The sequence below is a fragment of the Sitophilus oryzae genome, unplaced genomic scaffold (assembly GCF_002938485.1).
Source record: "Sitophilus oryzae breed Bouriz unplaced genomic scaffold, Soryzae_2.0 scaffold_1274_pilon_pilon, whole genome shotgun sequence".
Taxonomy (NCBI): Eukaryota; Metazoa; Arthropoda; class Insecta; order Coleoptera; family Curculionidae; genus Sitophilus; species Sitophilus oryzae.
In genome coordinates this window covers 1,742,439-1,763,926 of record NW_022145920.1, presented here as the reverse complement: position 1 = coordinate 1,763,926, position 21,488 = coordinate 1,742,439, and the positions used below count along the sequence as shown (strand labels likewise).

The 21,488-nt window shown below is 33.9% G+C and overlaps 1 protein-coding gene across 3 annotated transcripts in view; it reads left to right on the top strand.

Annotated features, from left to right (window-relative positions):
• Positions 1-21,488, top strand: part of LOC115874318 (potassium voltage-gated channel protein Shaw-like) — a 162,510-nt gene that overhangs the window by 21,909 nt on the left and 119,113 nt on the right. The gene's annotated exons all lie outside the window — the stretch shown is intronic.

Here is a 21,488-nt window from a genome sequence, read left to right as displayed (position 1 = left end):
ATACACTACTTAAATATACTTTAATGAAACGGTCGATGACTCGATATTATTTATTTGTCATATTTCTTATACACACAGATGCAAAAAAAACGCAACGGAGAAAATTTTGGTCAAATTGAAAGTGTTATATTTTTCTTATTTTTAGCCCTATTTTCATGATTTTTTTAGCAAGCTGGTATATAACTATATTAACTTTAATTCGTAAACTCAGTTTTTTATTAACTTTAGTATTTGGCATATTATACAGGGTCGAGGGTTTTTTTACCCTAACTTTGAGACACCCTGTGCAATAATTTTGTGAGCAAATTTTCCTAAAATATAATTTTACGATCAGAACCATGGTTCTGAGCATTTTGTTTTTTGGATCATGTCAATACATGCCTTGGTTAATTTTTAAGAGCGAAATGAACTTGCCCCCAACAATTTCCAATTTTTTCAATTATAATTTCTTTTTGAAGTTTTTTTTCAATATGACAAGGGGGCTTTGGTGATTATTGTGAACTATATACTACTATGAACTGCCCATCATGTTCGACATTTGGGAAATGCTTGGCAGGAGGGTTAGAGGTCAGAAAGCGGTACCAGCTTCATTAAATGAACTTCGCTTGGTTCTTAAAGAAGAATGGGAAAGCATAACGCAATATGATGTTTGCAATCTACAATTCTACACTACAGATTCTACAATCTGTAGAATGACAGTATGAACGGACGTATACAGGCAGTTATAGCAGCTAGGGGAGGCAATACAAAGTATTAGGGTATTTTTACAATTTTTTTTTCTGTTTGTATACTTTAGTATACAGATGTATACTTAGTATACAGTATAGAGATGTTTTCTTTAATATCGTTAGTTCTGTTATCGTTATTAATGTTTATTAAAACCAGGACTGTATCGTTAGTCCTTAACGTTTTTTTTATTTAGTACAGAGTATCCGATGCAGCGTAATATTACGTTACGACAATAGTCACCAAAACCATCTTGTCATATTAAAAAATTACATCAAAAGTAATGATAATTGAAAAAATTGCAAAATAATCGTGATCAGTTCATTTCGCTCTTAAAAATTAACCAAAGCATGTATTGCTATGATCCAAAAAACAAAATGATCAGGAGACATGGTTCTTACCGTAAAATTATATTTTAGGAAAATTTACACACGAAATTATAGCACAGGGTGTTTTAAAGTTAGGATAAAAAACAACCCCTCGATTAACCCTGTATAATATGCCAATACTAAAGTTTATAATAAAAAACTGAGTTCACGAATTAAAGCTGATATAATTATATACAGTTTGCTGAAATATTCATGAAGATAGTGCTAAAAATAATAAAAATATGACACTTTTTTGTGTTTTGAAATTTTGACACACCAAAATTTCTTCGCTTCGTTTTTTTTTGCATCTGAATGTATTTAGATAAAACTATACACATAATATATACTCCATATCTTATAAAAACTGTTTAATGAAAAGTATCTATTCTGTCCAACGACAAAATCCTTCAAAGTGATAGTGTGTGATCTGCCAATAATTTTCAAATCAATTTATTTTATTTTACAAAGAAATAAACTGGTACAATGGTATGGTGGTTGGAGTGGTTACAATTTTAGGTGATAAATTTTTACTTCAAAATATTATGAAAAAATCGTATAAAACCATATGAAAAATATAATCAAGCAATTTTTATTAAAAAAAGAGATTTTAGAGTGTGTGTTAATACAAAACAAAGGTGTGTGTTCTACAAAACATCACATACAAAAATCTATAAAAAAGAACTATTTCTTACTCTCACACTTCAAGAAACTTTCTGCATTTACTATTATTATATTTATCTATATAACAATACTTAAAGAAACTCTAAATTTAAGTGAGGATGCAGTCATTTTGGATCATGTCATTACCACATGGGCTAATAAAACTACTTTTTCAAATTTGTCAAGCTTTCGAGAATTTTATTTTATTTATCAGGACAGTTTGACTGAGTCAATTAACAAAAACAACATCATCATCATCATCATCACGCAGCCCCCTTTCACGTCCATAGTTGAACATAGGCCTCCTCCAAACGTCTCCAGTTCTCGCGGTTTTTAGGTTTTTAGCTGTTGCAATCCAGTTAGTTGTTATTCGTTTCAGGTCGTCGGTCCATCGGGTGGGAGGTCTGCCTTGGCTACGCTTGTCGGCTCTTGGTCTCCACTCTATAAGTCTTTTGGTCCATCTCCCGTCTGCCATTCTAGCAATGTGTCCAGCCCATCTCCACTTTTGTTTTGTGATTCGCTGGATAATGTCTTCCACTCCCGTACGTCGGCGTATCTCTTCATTTCCTTCAGGCCAATCATAGTGTCACTCTCAACTCTCTGTGTCACTCTCAATTTTTCTGCGGTTGCTTTTGTTAGAGTGAGTGTCTTTGCGCCATAGGTCAAAACCGGGAGGATACATTGGTTAAATGCCTTTCTTTTCAGGTGTATTGGGATATTTGCTCTAAAGATGTCCCTCATTTTTCCGTAAGCCGCCCATCCCAAGGTAATTTGTCCAGCCAGTTCACAGGTTTGGTTATCTCTGCTTATTTTGATCTCATGGCTCAAGTATACATATTTGTGGACTAATTCTATTCTGTTGTTTTGAATTTGCATGTGTTCGCTGGGCACCATATTAGTTATTATCTTAGTCTTGTCAAAATTTATTGTTAGTCCAATCTCGTGTAATGCATCGTTAAGTTCTTGAAGCATGTCTTTGATCTCTCCCAGACTATCTGACACTATAACGATATCATCTGCAAAGCGTAGGTGGTTGAGTCTCTCTCCATCGATAACTATTCCTTTTTGTTGCCAAGCTAGCATTTTGAATGCATGCTCAAGAACAGTAATAAACAATTTTGGCGACATGGTATCGCCCTGCCTAACTCCCCTTTTTATTTTTATCTGGTTAGTTGTGGAATGTAGATTTACAGTTGTTGTAGCATTGTCGTATATGTTTATTATTATGTTACAATATCGATGGTCGATTCTACATTCTTGTAGCGCTGTTAGGATGGCCGGTAATTCTACCGTATCCAACGCTTTTTTATAATCGACAAATATCAGTGCTAGGGGACGATTGTATTTGATGGTTTTTTCTATTAAGGTTTTTAAACACTGCAGATGATCGTTGGTACCAAATTCGGAACGGAAACCAGCTTGCTCTTTAGGTTGGTAGAAGTCCAAAAAACAACATCCTCTGCACAAGAAAGCCTTTAAAACTAGCATCATATTACATTGGAATACAAGGATTTTTTTTAATAAAATATTAAAATACCTACCCAACGACATTACTTTTTAAAACAATTTTTTTTAATTTACTAAGACTAATTTCTACAATGTTGTTTCGAGCTCGATCAAACAGTGACTGTTTAATAAAGTAAAAGAGGAGGACATCTCCTCAAAAGTACAGGAAGTCCTAGATGCAATTCACGGCTGGTGCACACTGGAACAATTAAGTGTAAACCCACAGAAAACCGTGATCATACCATTCACCAGAAGAAGGAAAACAGACAAACTGAAACCGCCCATTCTTCTTGGTGAGACAATTCCGTTTGTGGAGGAAGTTAAGTATCTAGGATTAAACCTGGACAAAAAACTTAGCTGGACCTCTCATCTGGAAAAAACATCAAAAAAGGCTTGCTATGCTCTATGGGCATGCCGCCGAATTTGTGGTAGGAACTGGGGATTAAACCCCAAAAATATGTACTGGCTATACGTAACGGCCATCAGACCTATTATCACGTATGGTGCAGTTGCCTGGTGGCAGAAAGCCAACCAAACAACGGCAAAGAATAAATTGTCGAAACTACAACGACAAGCATGCTTAGCGGTGACTGGTGCCTTCCATTCCACGCCGTCAAAAGCTATGGAAACCCTACTCGACCTACCTCCTCTTCAAATTCTTTTGGAAAGAGAGGCGAGATGGGCTACATATAGGTTTCTAAATATAGCACGAGGAAGCCAAGGAACAATTATGTTCATACAAAACCGGCTAGTAGAAGAACTACAGTCGGATGAGATTCTGGGAATGATCTCGGATCTTACACCACCAGTCCAACTCTTGACGCGCACCTACAACGTCCTGTTTCCGAATAGGGACGAGTGGGATAAGCCGGGAAACGGTTTACTACATGCGGAAATGTGTTGGTACACGAACGGATCCAAAAACGAAAAAGGATCTCAGACATAACGGCCTATATTAGGAGGCTGGGTCTTGAGGGTGAACTTTGACGCTCTTGTAAATTAGAGCGTGTAGAAACTGAGCCAAAATAGGCCCTCGCGGCCTCAGTGGAGAGTCCCCATGGGACCCACTCTTTAGTCAATACATGCCACCATGAACTGACTTTGTGTGCAGAGGATATTGTTTTTGCTAATTGGCTCAGTCAAACTGTTCTGATGATGGGAATAAAATTCTCGAAAGCTTGACAAATTTGAAAAAGTAGTTTTATTAGCCTGTGAGATGATTATTGACTGCATCCATACTTAAATTTTGAGTTTTTTCTTAACTTAGTCAGACACGACTAAACCTGCTATTTTTTTAATAATACTTAAATTAACTATTAACGCAAAGTAAAATGCAATAGCAATTTACAAATACTTATCATTCTCCAGAACGCTGATTATTTGACATAAATTGAGACAAATAATATTCTATAATTTGAGAAGGGACTGACAAGTTTCAAAAATCTTAAGTCGAGTTCACCATCTGCGTCCGTGCGTCGTTATTCGTCTCGTCACTCCAATTATATTGATATGATTTGTTATTTTTTAAATAAACCTGGTTTAAAAGCATAAAAACTGGTTTAAAACAACAATAGACGACGCCACGTCACACAGTGCTTCGAACATATGGCTCTAGAGGACAAAAATCCAAAACTTCTCTTTCATTGTAGGCAATTTATTCAAACTAGGTTTATTTGACACAAATGATGAGTACGCTCATTGTACTAAATGATGATGTTCTTAGTCCCACGTTTATGAAAAAAAATCTTATAAATAATAAAAATGTTGGAGCTGTGTTCCATCTAAGCAAATAATAATTTATAGTATGAAAACGGTGTAAGTATTAAATAAATCCTTGTGATAAAAAAGAATTGAAATAACATTAGAACATGATTCCTACAATATAAGCCTAATATAAGATAAAAAATATTTTCTTTATTGAAAAAGAAACATTAATGTTATATTTAATTAAAAAAAACTTAAGATACTATAAATTTACTTTAGGACAACAAAATGCATAGATCGTAACTACTCTGATTCAGAAGAATCACTGCTGACAGAATCTTCCAAATTTATAGTATCCAAATCACAGGTAGATGAAATATCCTCACATATAAGATATTTCTGTACATCATTTTCTAATATGTTACTTCTTCGCGTTGTTACTGTTCTTTTTGTTGGTATGAGGGGTTCGAATGTTAATAGTTACCCCTTTAATAGACCATATCCATATATTATCTTTTCCTTTTCTTGGGTATGAGGTTTTATAAAAAACTGAAAGATGGAAACTTTTTTTATGCGACGTTTCGCTCCAACAGTGGACTTTTTCAGGCACTTGTGTCTCATTTGACTGGAAGGTTCATCAACATCTAATAAAGGACACATTTTTTGAAATACAAATAATTTTGAGTTCTTGTCCTTATGATCAAGCCAAGTATTAACCAGATCGGCATTGCTTATCAATTTTACTCCATCTGAAAAGTATTATAAAATAAAGTTCGTCGCAAGCAGACGCAGGTGAACTATACAAAAATTAAAAGTGTATGAATATGACAACAAAATATTCAATAAATACGATATGTTTTGATATGTTTTTTTATATGCCTTTTGAAGTTTGAAAACGTAAAGTTTTTATACCCATTTAAGAATCATCTTAAAAAAATAAATAAAAACTAAACAATCACGAACTTGTTTAGAAATAAATTTAAAGTACATACCTTGTTTAACAATATCCATAGTGGCTTTCAGTTAAGTACGTACCGTTTAACTCCATAATATACAGAACTACTATGAATGTTATTATATACGGTCTGGTCTCATAAATAAGTACAATGTAGTACCCTGTTCTGCGTACTGCGACCACACATTTTAAAGCCTAAACAAACAAATTTCAACATGCCCCTCGCTTCCCTGCTCCCTTACCTCATTATATGCCCTTGCATCATTTCTTATTTAGTCTTTTTTTGTGTGCGGTACGACCCACATCGAATGTCGCGTAAAAGATATCGATCGCGCTCTCGCTCCGAAGAGCGGAGTGTTTTTAGATTATCTTAAACGGATGTATAAGCGATTAAAGTTATTAGAAAATAAAAACATGCATAAAAGAAAAAGATTAGTGACAAGTTCGGAAGAGGAAAGTGTAACAAGTTTTGAGAGGCAGGCGAATAGTAGTGATTATTCGCAAGATTCTGAGGACGAGATTAGAAGCAGTGTTTGAGATGTTAGAAATAAAGGTAAATAAACATATGACATATACATATACAATACCTGAATAGGAGGGGGAAATTTCTTCTAAGCTTGGGTTTCTTCTAAGGTATTGTGGGTGAATACCTTAGTGAATGCTTATATTATCTAGATTTTTCCACTTATCCTTATTATATACTACTTATTATATATTATATACTTATATTACACTAATATGGCAGAGTACGTTGGTGGTTACTCTAGCTTGGTTTATAGGACATTTAATTTATTCACGTTAATTGTAGCGGAGTACAGTGGTGGTTACTCTAGCTTGGTGTGTAGGTATTGTTGGTGAATACCTCAGTGAATGCTTATATTACCTAGTTTTTTTCCCATTTATTACATTAATACAGCAGAGTACGTTGGTGGTTACTCTAGCTTGGCATATATGTATTATTGATGAATACTTATCGCATGGCTGTCTTATTACACTAATATGGCAGAGTACGTTGGTGGTTACTCTAGCTTGGTTTATAGGACATTAAATTTATTCACGTTAATTGTAGCGGAGTACAGTGGTGGTTACTCTAGCTTGGTGTGTAGGTATTGTTGGTGAATACCTCAGTGAATGCTTATATTACCTAGTTTTTCCCACTTATTACATTAATACAGCAGAGTACGTTGGTGGTTACTCTAGCTTGGTATATATGTATTATTAGTGAATACTTATCGCATGGCTGTCTTATTACAGTAATATGGCAGAGTACGTTGGTGGTTACTCTAGCTTGGTTTATAGGACATTAAATTTATTCACGTTAATTGTAGCGAAGTACAGTGGTGGTTACTCTAGCTTGGTGTGTAGGTATTGTTGGCGAATACCTCAGTGAATGCTTATATTACCTAGTTTTTTCCCACTTATTACATTAATACAGCAGAGTACGTTGGTGGTTACTCTAGCTTGGTATATATGTATTATTAGTGAATACTTATCGCATGGCTGTCTTGCTTTTATTTTCAAAGTTGGTAATCCCATAAGGGCACGTTGGTGGTTGTCCTTATGGAGTGACGTTTTGCTAAGCTAGCTGTATAAGATTTATAAATTCCTTAAGCATGAGTTAGCCCCAATATGTGTTTACATATCATGATATTTTCTTATAGGTGAAAGCGCTAGTACACTTATTGAAAAAGGTATTGGAAAGAGCTTACCTAAACCTTTCAAGGAAGGTTTATTAGCGGTTTTAGGAGATAAGGTAGACGGGAAAAATACCACGACACCACCGATTGAACCGGAAATTGCAGAAAGATGGATACACATCGCAAAAACCGGCCTTGAAGCTATTAATAACCCGTTCTTAACCTATTAATGGAGAAGTACCCCTCTCCAGAGAATGCCACCTCTTTAGGACCACCACAGTTAAATTTAATGGGGAAACAGGCCATACATGATAATGTGGAGTGCAGAGATGAAATTGGCTAAAATTCAATCAAGATTAGCAGCCAGTTTGTCGGCTATAGGCCAAGTAATGGCAAAAATTTTAGAGGAAAAAGGAGAGGGGGGAGAAAGGAATATAAAGCATTATATAGAGACCCTAAACGACACAGAACGTTTTATAACCGGTGTTATCCATTCCGAGCCAATATCGAGGAGGGAACTAGTGTCTTTCGATTTAAATAAAAATTGGAAAACCACCCTAACGGAATCCCCTTTGGATACCTGGTTATTTGGTGAGGATTTGGAAGGAAGATTAAAGGCGGGCAAAAAGTTGTCCGCCTTTAACTGTCATCCAGTCAGTTAAAGACTGTCAGAAGTACTCCAGGAAGAATCGTATCAAATGCAGCCAGATCTCGGTCCACGCCGCATTTAAACTTCAAAAGTCTGCCTCAACATCAGCAGGGAGGGAAACGGGACAGACTCAATGTTCGAGAAACTTCCTACAACCGCCCACGTCAAAGGCGGACCTGGAACCGAATACAACACTTCGGCGTAAGGTCGCGTTCTCAGGGAAGATGTATAGGGATAATAGATGTATTATGGCATGGTTGCAAGGTTTTAAAATTCCGTTTGTGACGAGACCATCACATAACATAATCTCAGGTAGACATAAATGGTCGGTGCAACAACATAAGACAATTGAGGGCAACGTTCGGAGATTGCTTAGTATAGGGGCTATTTCTAAGGCACAGCCATGTAAAAATCAGTTTATTACAGAGATATTCACGTTTCAGTTGTTTATTTAGATGATTTTTAATTACTAGGAGATTCTTATGATGCATGTTTAGCAAATGTATTAGAAACAATTGGACTACTCGAATATGGGGTTTATTGTAAACTATAAAAAGAGTATTATCTCCACAAAAAATTGTGACGTTTTTGGGGTTTAAATTAAACTCTATGGATATGACTATTTCTGTTCAAGAGGAAAAAATCACAAAAATAATTTTGCATTTAAAAAAGTTTTTAAGATGGAAGAAATGCACTACAAGGGAGTTTGTAAGGCTAACAGGGAAGTTGATATCCATATGTCCAGCCATAAGTACGGTTATTTATATACCAAATTGTTTCGAGAGAGAAAAAAATTTAGCGTTAAAGAGTAATAAAGGAAATTATAACGGAACTATGAAAATTTCTAAGAAGTTATGTGTTGATACCGATTGGTGGATTCGAAACATACCTATTAGCAAAAACTTATTATCATATAGTAAATACTCTATGGAAATATTCTCTGACGCATCAGATATTGGATGGGGTGTTTGTTGCAATAACATAAGTTCTCAAGGTCTCTGGCCTACCTACGAATGAGAAGAACACATAAATTTTAGGGAGTTACAAGCTGTTTATTTTGGCTTGAAAGGCTTTGCTAATGACTTATCTAACGTTTCTAGCTTGTGCAAGGTAGACAGTGTTGTCTACCCTATATGCCAGTGCAGTAGTGTTACTGCACTGGCATATACCTATATTACATAGAACATAATGTGTTCAATTTCCAAGTTAAACAATATCCCTCGAATAATTTGGCAATGGTGTGAGGAAAGGAGATTATTTATCGTAGCCTCTTATATTAGATCTCAAGAGAATAAGGAAGCTGACAGGGCTTCCAGGGAATTTAAGGTCGAGACAGAATGGAGTTTAGCGAGCTGGGCATTTGGGAAATTGGTCACTATAAGTGGGGTTTACCGGAAATAGATTTGTTTGCTACGCATATAAATGCTAAATGCAAGAAATACATATCGTGGCACAGGGACCCAGATATGTACGCCATTGATGCCTTTACAACAAACTGGGAAACATTTTATTTTTTGCTTTCCCTCCATTTTCAATGGTCCCAAAGGCTCTGCAAAAAGAAAAAAAATTATTTCTGATCAGGCAGAAGGTATAATGGTTGTACCCAACTGGGTTTCGCAACCTTGGTATTCGGTTTTAAGGGCGATGTTAATAGATGAGCCGATTATTTTTTTAAATTAATAAATATTTACTTCTTTTAGCGGATCTCCCCACCCGTTAGCCAACATCTTTCTCTGACGGGAGGTCCGGCTATCAGGCAAGCCTTGCTCTTAGGGAATGTTCCAGAAGAAGCGCTGGAAATTTGCATGTCTTCAATAACAAGTAACACCTTAAAACAGTCTAACTCAGGGCTTAAATAATGGTGGGAATTTTGTAGCGTTAAGAACTTAGATCCCTTCTCGGTTTCGGGTTCCAACGTTCTAATATTTTGACTCAACTCTTTAACGAAGGCGCATCTTTTAGCTCATTAAGTTCTTATAGAGCAGCCATAGCACAGATAGCGGGCCCAGACCTCTTACAAGATTTTCGTATGCAAAGGTTTTTTAAGGGAATATATATGTTGAGACCTAATAAGCCCAAGTCCGAAAATACCTGGGATCCTACGTACGTAGTACTTAATTATTTAAAAATAAAAAATAATTATGAGTTAACCTTGGAGGGGCTTACGCATAAATTAGTGACATTACTGGCCTTAGCATCGGGTCAACGTTTACAAACACTATCGCTTATTGATATAAGGGAAATTTTTCGGAAGTTAGGGGAAATACATATAAAAATTAGCGCAAGATTAAAAACATTCGGTAGAAATAAGCCGCAACCCTTTTTACGCTTACCTTATTTCAAGAAAGACGCTAATTTATGCGTAGCTAGCACGTTAGTAGAGTATCTAAAACGAACAGAGAGCATTAGAGGAAGTATAACTTCTGTTTTCGTAACAATCAAGAAACCGCATAAGAAAACATCCACTCAAACCTTGGGGAGCTGGATTAAAATTGTCCTAAATAAGAGTAGGATTGATACGGATCATTTTACCGCTCATAGTACACGGCATGCTGTAACTTCAGCAGCTGCCAGGAAAGGGTTAAATTTTGATACCATCAGACTCGCTGCTGGTTGGTCTAAAAATTCTAGAATGTTCGCTACTGTTTACAATAGATCCTTGATGGATAATGAGAATAGTTTTGCTGAGAAATTAATCTTTATATATTTTCAATATAGAAATGGGAGAAAAGATTATGTTGTTGTTATTACTTTAAAAATCTACATTGTACTTATTTATGAGACGAGACCGTATATAATCACAAGATTAAACGAACTTAACCTGAAGTGAAGTTCAATCTTGATTATATGAAGGTCTCGTCGAAATAAATAAGTTCCCTCCCACCCTCAACCTCAATTTACAACAACATAATAAGTATCTTTAAATTGACTAAATAAGAAATGATGCAATGGCATATAATGAGGTAAGGGAGCAGGGAAGCGAGGGGCATGTTGAAATTTGTTTGTTTAGGCTTTAAAATGTGTGGTCGCAGTACGCAGAAAAGGGTACTACATTGTACTTATTTATTTCGACGAGACCTTCATATAATCAAGATTGAACTTCACTTCAGGTAAGTTCGTTTAATCTTGTGATTATTTTCACTGATAAGATAATGGTCGCAAAATTTATTTTTAGTGAAAATATTTGCTAACAAAAAACGCTGTTTATGAAAAATAATATACAGGATGGTTGAACATTGCTATAAGTATAAAATTACATATCCAGATATTAGTAAATTTTAACTTATTTTTCGATTTTTGTCCATGGGACGAAGCACTGTGCGTCAGATTCAAAAGAATACATATACGGGGTGTTCCGAACTGTATTCCGGAAACTTCGGCAGCGTATTCTGTAGATAAAAATAAGTAAAAAAGTTCGTATAAGTGTATATCCTAAAATGCTTTGTTTCGGAGATACAGGGTGTAGAAATTTCATTCTTATTTCGATTTTTTCCAAATAATTTCCAAATTTTTTCAATAATATTTTTTTTAGGTGAAAATTGCTGTCTGTGAGTTTTTTGACATGAGAAATTTGATTTTGATATCAATATGGCTCATACTTTTAGAGGGCGCCATCTACATGTGTTTTAATTGTTTTGAAGAGTAATAACTTCTTATCCGTACCTGTATAAAACTCCTGGGTGAAAAAATATACATTTTGTAAAATCGCTATTTTTGGGGCTTACTCAACCGGGTCTCACAATGCAAATTCACCTCAAATATCCATTTAGTTGGTCATTGGCAAGCACTCTCTCATTGTACATGAAAATAACAAAATAAACATTTACTGATCTGGGTAAAATTGATAGTTAAATAGTAAAACTCACCCGGGGGTACTCCGCCCCCTAGCCACTGTCATCACTGACATTCTATTCAATATATCACATTTCATATCTTCCATCTAATTCAAATATTATTCGGATCTATTGGTTAATAATCTTCAACAACTAGCTAGTGTCACCTGAAATAGTATAGGGGCTTCCTCCGGACGCAAATCTGCCGCTAAACAGATTCGCATCCCAATCGAATAGGCTAATTTGGGTAGCTCACTACCCCAACGCCGCATCGTGTCAATTGAGAAGACAAGGGAGACCTCAAACTCTCAAGACCAATCTCGAAGGCAAGACGTCACAAGAGGTTTTCTTCTCATGGTCAAACGACCCGTTGCCTTACAGTACATGCAACGTTTATAGTCAAAAGACTCTCAACCCCCAAATGTCGGCTCTATGACAAAACAAAACACAACACAACAGCCGGCCGGTTCGTCAACTACTGAACCGCCGTAGGCAAGCTAAGCCTCCTCTTACATCACAATTTTACCTTATCACAAATATTTACATCGCTTGCCAATGAATTATACTATTTTCTCTAATCGACTTTCAAATAGAGTGTTTTAGCATTACTAGAAAAATAAATAGAGAGTTTGCGAATTATAAAACCATTATTATAACCAACTTATTTTCCAAGTTTTACAATTTTCATGATTTTCTACGTAAAAAAATATCTCTTGGTAAATATTGCTACGAGCAACCGTTCTCAAATGTATCTCAAATGTATGGAGCACCTGTGTGGAACGAAGCAACCAATATGCACGTAAATAAAAAAAGACTTGAAGGTGCACAGAGAGTCATGGCTGTGAGGGTCTGCTCGGCGTATCGGACAACTTCAACTGAGGCAGCCTTGGTGATATCGGGTCTGGTGCCCTTCTCTCAAGAGAAAGACTCTTTCTCAAGGGTGAAGTACAAACCAGGGCAAGCAGAGAGATGGAGAGAAACCGCACAGTGCAGCAGTGGCAGGCAGAATGGGAAGTATCACAAAAAGGAAGATGGACATATAAGCTCATCCCAAATATAAATATGTGGATTAAAAGAAAGCATGAAGAGGTAAACTTCTATCTTACTCAAATATTGAGTGGCCACGGAAATTTTGGGAGTTACCTGTGTAAAATTGGAAAGAGGGAAGTCGCGGAATGCCGATACTGTGCTGAACCCAATGATACTCCAGAACACACAATGTTTGCTTGTCCAAGATGGGAACAGGAAAGATGTGAGGCACGCATGACGATTGGTGGCAACATCTCTGCAGATACCTTCTTAAAATCGGTAACAGAAAAAAGAGAAAACTTTGAAGCCATCTCAAAACTGGCCCAAAATATACTAGAGGCAAAATACAGCGAAGAGCAGGGGTAATGACAAAAAAGGAACAGTCCAGCGTCTACTTGAGGAGATGCGTCCAGCGGGTCCAGGTAGACGTGGCAGGAGCAAGGGGGTGACGTTTAGTGGGTAGTGTCCTCCAGGCAGCTTAAGGAGAGATTGAGTCCCACACTCCGTACGTAAAGGTATTTTACACCTCCAAAAAAAACCGTTCTCAAGATATTTAGAATGGAGACAACCAATACATGCCATTATTGACAAAAAATTAACATGTGGAGTAGATAGTTATTTGACTAAAATGATAAATTTGGGAACTTTTTATTTTTTTTAATTAATCATAAATTTTTATTCCAGAAAATGGTGATAACTGGTGATAACCTAACCTAACTAACCTAACCTAACAGTTTCTGTTCAACTTTTTACACAAAAACATTTCAAATTTATGATTTCAATCTAATAACTATTTCGTCAACATCTTTAATTTACGTCAATGATGACAGGTATTGATAAATCCGATTCCAAATATCTTGAGAACCATTACTCGTAGCGATTTTTACCAAGAGACCTTTTCTATTTTTTATTCAGTAGTTTTATACAGGTACGGACGAAAAGTTATTATCCTTCAAACCAGTTAAAAAATATGTAGGTGGTGCCTTCTAAAAGTAGGAGTCATATTGTTATCAAAATCAAATTTCTCACGTCAAAAAACTTCCAGACACCAATTTTCATCCAAATATTGACGTTACTTCAGAAATTATTTGGAAAAAATCCAAATAAAAATGAAACTTCTACACCCTGTATCTCCGTTACTAAGCATTTTAGAACATACATTTATACGAACTTTTTTACATATTTTTATCTGCAGAAGAAGCTGTCGAAGTTTCCGAAATACAGTTCGGACAACCCTATATAAACCCACCATAGTTAACTTATAAAATACCGAATGATCTAAAAAACGACGTCTAGTTCTAGGCTTGGAAATTACGATCGATGACATTTCCCATATAACTTTACGTATAAAATGACAGCAATTTTTATTTCATAGCTGTCGCTGACGTCGTTTTTTTCGATCAAATTGTATGATAGGCTTTGTTAGTGAAATAAATGGATTGGTATGGGCGTCATCTGCATTTTTTCTGTCATTGTCTGTCGAAATCCTCCCTGAGCCGGAAAAGAAAGCATAGTTATTAGAGTAGGTTTAAGTTACAGGAATAATTTTTATATTGGTCCGTTAGTTTTATATTTAATATAAAGTAGTCTTCTGCCGCTATACTTATATAATTTTTTTTTAATATGATAATAATTATAAATCTTTGTTGTTTACTAGGCAACGGCCTAGCTACTTCGAAACACCGGTTTCCATTAGAACACCGAAGTTAAGCGACATAAGGCGATACTAGTGGATGGACGGGTGACCGGTTCGAAACTCTGTATCGTGCTGTTGCCCAATAATGACAAAAGTGTAAAATCTATTGACACACATTGCTCATTCACGCCGGTTCGAGGCCGGATGAGATCGGATATCTCGTGAGTAAGAGTCGATTTAGACAATTGCCAAGTCGGTAGGCCATTGACCATGATATGGCCGAGGACCGCAGTTCGGATTCCTCGTAAACAATGTAGGCCTCGTCCAGATTAGCCCTGGCAGCAAAAAGGAGACGTTAACTTCAAATCTTTACTTTACTACTTTTCTGTTGTTTACTTATAAATTAGGGAATTCTATACACAAATCTATCTAATTCTATCGCAAAAACTATGTTTTGCTATTTATTTAATAGGGATGTATGTAAAGATTATTATTTAATTTATACATGAGGCTAATATATATCTAGTTTGAGATTTGTACAATTATGATCAATATTGAATTGTTTGATAATGAACATCGACAAAATAATCTAAATGATTGATAACAGCTGCAGTTGAACCTATTCAGCTGGAGTAATTACTACGATAATTGCATTTATATTGGGTCAAAGCAAACATTTGACGTCAAAACAGAGGGGTTAAAGTGCTATTGTAATACAATTATAATCTGTATTTCAATATTTTTTGAAAAGAACGTGATTCTTAAAAATATTAATATTACTGTTATACAGGGTTGTTCACCATATACGACACGGAGTATTGTAGCTAAATGATTAGATGTTTAGAAATTGTAAGTTTTGGGTTCGTTGAAGGACTATTAGAGCTACATTTTAAACATATTTTTACAAGATACAGAGTGTCCAAAATAAATAAAAAATATCAAACTTGTATTTTTTTAAAATGGAACACTCTGTATATTATTACATTTTTAGTTTCTACGATTAAAATAAAGGTAAATTTGATTAAGATTTATCACACTTAAACTTTACCGTTTTTGAAATATTTTAAATTTTGTGAAATTGCAGTAAACATTTTAAGGCTTCATTTCTCCAAGAGTATCAAAGTTTTTAATACTAAATATTTACTGAAGTCTATTTATTGATCAGTTATTGAGTTGCAATAATAAAAATAATACTACCTCATACAGAGTGTCTAAAAATTTATTTTATACTATTTCTAGCTTTAAACGGCAATAACTTGTTTAATTTAAATGGAACGCCCTGTATATTTTAGGAGAATCAGATGCACAATTTAATTGTCTATCAAATTGTATTATACCATTTTTTACCTATCCCTTCAAGTTTTCGTAGAAAATACATTTACTTATAATTTAGAACTCATTTATCAATATACCCATGGAATATTGACATTTTAGATTGTTTTTAAAGCAGCAAATGTACAAAATGTACAGGCTAGTAATATTATCGTTTTTAGCAAAATGATAATATTACCTAGCCCATTTGTATGTAAAAAGAATACCATTTAAATCTTTATAAAATAGTATACCATTAATTAAATATACCACCATTATTTCCGCCCAAATACTAATTAATCCTTAACTGGTCCGGTAATAGATATGTATCATAAACGGTCCGTTGTAGTCTGTAGGACTACGCCTTCTAAAAAGTTTAAAAAACACACAAAAACTAAAAAATAACAAATTTTTATTTCATTATATATTATATTATGTATTATTGAACTAATCTAGACAAAAATGGTTCAATTAATATTAACTTTAAGAAAATATAGTACAAAATAAAATAACATACATATAAATTTGAAAAAAAATCAATTAGGTTTTTACTAAGCTTTAAAAAATAAAACCAAATTACTAACAGTCATTACAATATAGAAATAAGTTTATAATACTATATATTATAAAAAAAATAAGTTATAAAACTAGAGTTAAGACAAAGTTTTTAGTTACAGCATGTGGCAAAGTTCATTGTTTTCCTAAACTTGTTTTACACAATGGATTCGTACATTCTAGGCATTAAAAATAATTAACTAGGACATAACATTGTATTTAACTAGGATAAGAATATCTCTGTAGGCATGTTCTAGTTGTACAGGAATTGGAAGTATTCTACCAATTCTAAAGGGGTATTTCTTGTGGAATATTTGATATTGTCAAACGCATTTGTCTGGCTGATTGTCATATTGCCACAGTCACAGTGCTCATCATATCATTTTAATAGAGTTTCTTCATAACTAGAGTCTCCTAAACGCACTCTTTTCGAAGGCCCGGCCATATTTTACAAAAGTTTGTCACAAACAAAATCTTACACAAACGGTCCGGCGCCGGCGTCGTCTGAGAGACTACGGCTTAAGTAACTTCTGCCAGAACTTCTAAAGAACTAATCCAGTTTGGGCATAAATATGCCTATCAGTTGTTGGCCGTAAGGGGGAGGATTAGCTGGAACGCCAATCCTGTAGGCGGTCCCAGTAACTAATGAGAATGAGTTAATTATTTGGCGTAGTCTGTCAGACGACGCCGGACCAGTTAAGGGTTAATTACATACTTAATTGTGTTTGTTAATAAACTATTCCAAATAAATGTGGATGTGAATCAGAAATCCATATAATAATAAGTTATGAAAATTAATGTCTCTGTTGTTATAAATAAGCATTTGTCAAAAAATGAAATATAATTTTTACGGTGTTACTTTTTACCACACTGTCTATTTATTTATTTATTTATTTCGTATGAGAAGCACAAATACAGGATATGTGAATACATTCTATAAAACATACACAGAGATAAGCATATATAAACAAACAAATAGTTGTAAAAGAAAAAAAGAAAACATGCATGAGAAATATACCACACTGTCTATAATACACATACATACCAAATTCAGTTTTTTAGTATTTGGAGCAAATATTAATAAACGCAAACAATCAATTAATGCAGTTTGAATACTGGAATCATATTAATTGGTCGTCTTTAACAAATATTTAAACAGGTTTTTTTTATTTTTTAATGAAATAAACAATCATCATCACTGTACAACATCTGTACTCTTTAAAAATTTGGTACATCTTTAAAAATAATCTAAAATGTCAGTATTCCATGCGTATGTTGATAAATGAGTTCTAAATTACAAGAAGATGGCTTTTCTACGGAAACTTGAAGAGATAGGTAAAAAATGGTATAATGCAATTTGATAGACAATTAAATTGTGCATCTGATTCTTATAAAATATGCAGGGTGTTCTATTTAAATTAAACAAGTGTTTGCCGTTTAAAGCTAGTAATTATTTAAAATAAAATTTTAGACACTCTGTATAAGGTAGTATAATTTTTATTATTACAACACAATATCTGATCAATAAATAAACTTCAGCAAATATTTAGTATTAAAAACTTTGATGCCCTCGGAGAAATGAAGACTTAACATTTTGACTGCAATTTCACAAAATTGAAAATATTTCAAAAACGGTAAGGTTTAAGTGTAATAAACCTTAATCAAATTTACCTTTATTTTAATCGTAAAAACTAAAAATGTAATAATATGCAGAGTGTTCCATTTAAAAAAATAGAACTTTGATATTTTTTATTTATTTCGGACACTCTGTATCTTGGAAAAGTATTTTTAAATTGTAGCTTTAATAGTCCTTCAACGAAGCCAAAACTTACAATTGGCAAAAATCTAATCTACAATACTCCGTGTCGTATGTGGCGAACAACTCTGTATAATGTAAGAAGAAAATGATTATCGGAGAAATAAAAGGAATAAAATTGAACAACAAATTTTATTTAAAAATCAATTGTTTCTCTGTTAATCTACCATTAAATAAATAAAGTAATGAAGGAGCCTCTAAATAAAGTAGTGAAGGACATCAACAACTTAATAAACAACTTATAGTCTAAGAGCTAGCAACGTTTTCGGGAAAGTATTTTAAGACGTCTGGCTCTTTGATATATCTTTTACTATGCTCTCTAGAACAGCATGCGGCTCGTCTGACTGCCGATACCCGTTGCGTTCACTACTGCGCATCGAAAGAAGATCCTATATTTTTTATTAATTTAGTCCTATAAATTCTAGTATTGAATATAAATCGAACATGTCTCCATAGCGCAGTGCGTAGAGTTTCCGACCACGAACCGATGATTCAGAGTTCGAATCCCGGTCAGGTCAAAGACATTTTTATTTTATTTTCGTTTATATTCTGATAGTAAAGTATTAAATAATTCTGGAAATTAAAAAAAACAAATATTTAACACTTTACTATCAGAATATAAACGAAAATAAAATAATAAAGTCTTTGCCCTGACCCGGATTCGAACACTGAATCATCGGTTCGTGGTCGGAAACTCTACGCACTGCGCTATGGAGACATGTTCGATTAATATTCAATATTCGAATTTAAAGGACTAATAAAAATATAGGATCTTCTTTCAATGCGCAGTAGAGAACGCAACGTTTAGCGGCAGCCAGACGGGCCGCATGCTGTTCTAGAGAGCATAGTAAAAGATATATCAGAGAGCCAGACGTCTTAAAATACTTGTTTTTCCGACGTTGCTAGCTCTCGTACTATTAGGTCCACGTTATAAATTGCTCATTTTATTTTACGTTTAACCAATAACTGTAAATTTTAATAAAAATTTATTAGAAAATATATATTTTACAAAAATAAGTACAATAATGTAATAACTTAATAACAAAAATAAAGATGCTATAAAAATAAAAATAACCAAGTAAAGTTGGTTTGGTAGTAAAAAATTGACACAATCTAATTATTTTTAACGAGCAATATTAACGAGGAAACGGGTCCATATAGCACAAGTGATTATTTCTAAAGCCACTTTCTAAGATTGACAATAATCCCACTGTAATTTAACTCCCCACCATATGTGTTTCCAGAATGTCTTTTCCAGAAAATAAACATACAGTATGTCCCCGGATTTTCTTTACAAAAGGCGTTAATTAAAAACTTTATTATTATTGATACTTTGAGAAAAATGTATTCTTCATAACAAAAATTGCTTGTTCCAAAATGGTTAATGCCTCAAACGTATCAGTCCTTGAAAAAGCAAGCTGCGAGAGCGCTGAAGTCAAGATTACTAAATCCCGCTTAAGGTGGGCTGGCCACGTATGTAGGATGCAAGAAAACCGCCTACCGAAATCTCTTCTTTACGGTGAGTTTGTAGAGGGTAACAGGAAACCGGGTGGACAACTCAAAAGATACAAAGATAAGTATGCAGTATCAGTGGAAGGAAGCAGCGCACAATAAAACGCAATGGAGGAGCATTGTAAATTCAGTTAACCACGACAACCAAAAAGTAAAGAGGCAACAAATGTAATGAAATTTTTGAATGTCCGGAGTGCGAAAGAGATAACATCACGTATCGGGCTTTTCAATCACAGAAAAGCTTATGAAAGAAAACGCCTTTTTCTTCTGATGCGTGTCAAATACTCGTCAGCGAGTAGTAAGTAATGTCGTTTATACTTTTACAAATTTCCATACCGTTTTAGAGAAAATAAAAAAAAACATGAAAATATGGCTGAATTTTTTCTAAATTCTAAAAATCAAGAGGCGTTTCTATGGTAATATAATTTCAATTTCATTCTTTGATAGATGGTTATTATTAGTTTTAATTAACGTCATATTTTTGGCTGTTTCTGTGATGTTTTTCCTTTTTTCCGAAAACTATTATTACACTTTCTGTAGCGTTGAACTAAATAAATTTTGTGCTTCTTTAACAATTTAAAACAGAAAAAAATGACATTAATTAAAATTCTATCATCTATCAAAGAATAATCAAATCTATCAAAGAATGAAAACGAAATTATATAACCGCAGAATTTTTTTTTAAAAAACCGTTTTGATTTTTGGACTTCAACTATATTTTCATGTTTTTTTTTACTTTTCTTTAAAACTGTATGGAAATTTATAACAGTATAAACAGAATTAACCATGTTTGAACAAGCAAAATTTTTTGTTAAGAATGCATTTTCTCAAAATGTCAATAATAAAGAAGTATTTCCTCTTGTAAAGACAATCCGGGGACATACTGTAGATATACGCATCAAACTAGCAATAAATAAAATTTGTTAAGAGTAACGTCACAAATAATAAATAAGATGTCTCATATTAGTTACATTTAGTTAAGTGGCTTACGTCTTTAATGTACGCTTATTAAAACTGTATTTGACTCTCCTTCGGTAATCTATTTGTTAAAAGTAATCCCATCAAAAACATAGAATGTAAAAAAATGCCAAGTCTCGCAACACAGTTCCTCCGCTATAAAAAGTTGTGAGATCTCATGTAAAACCAAGTCAATTTGTTTTATTTAGTCTCTCTTTAAGCAAATTCAACAATTTTGTTACAAATTGTTAGTATCTATATTAGTCGTTTTTATTTCTATAATAATTATAATGCCTTGGCATTTGCATGCACAGCACCATAATTATAAAAAAGAATAATCTACTATTTCGATTACTAAGCAAATCTAAACGGTGCACTTAGAATAAAGTTTTTTAATTACTATATAGAATAGCATATCGTGCAATTGCTAAGTCATTATAATTATTATAGAAATAAAGATGACGAGATTTTTTTTGTCCTTCCATTATAAGCTTAAAACTACCAAAAATTCAAAATTTGAAGTTTGTGACACATCTAGAAGTATTTTAGAATTTTGATAACGGCGAGTGAGTCACTGACTAGTTTGAGTAGAAAAAAGAAGTTTGACTAGAAAAAAATAATATTCCTTGAATTA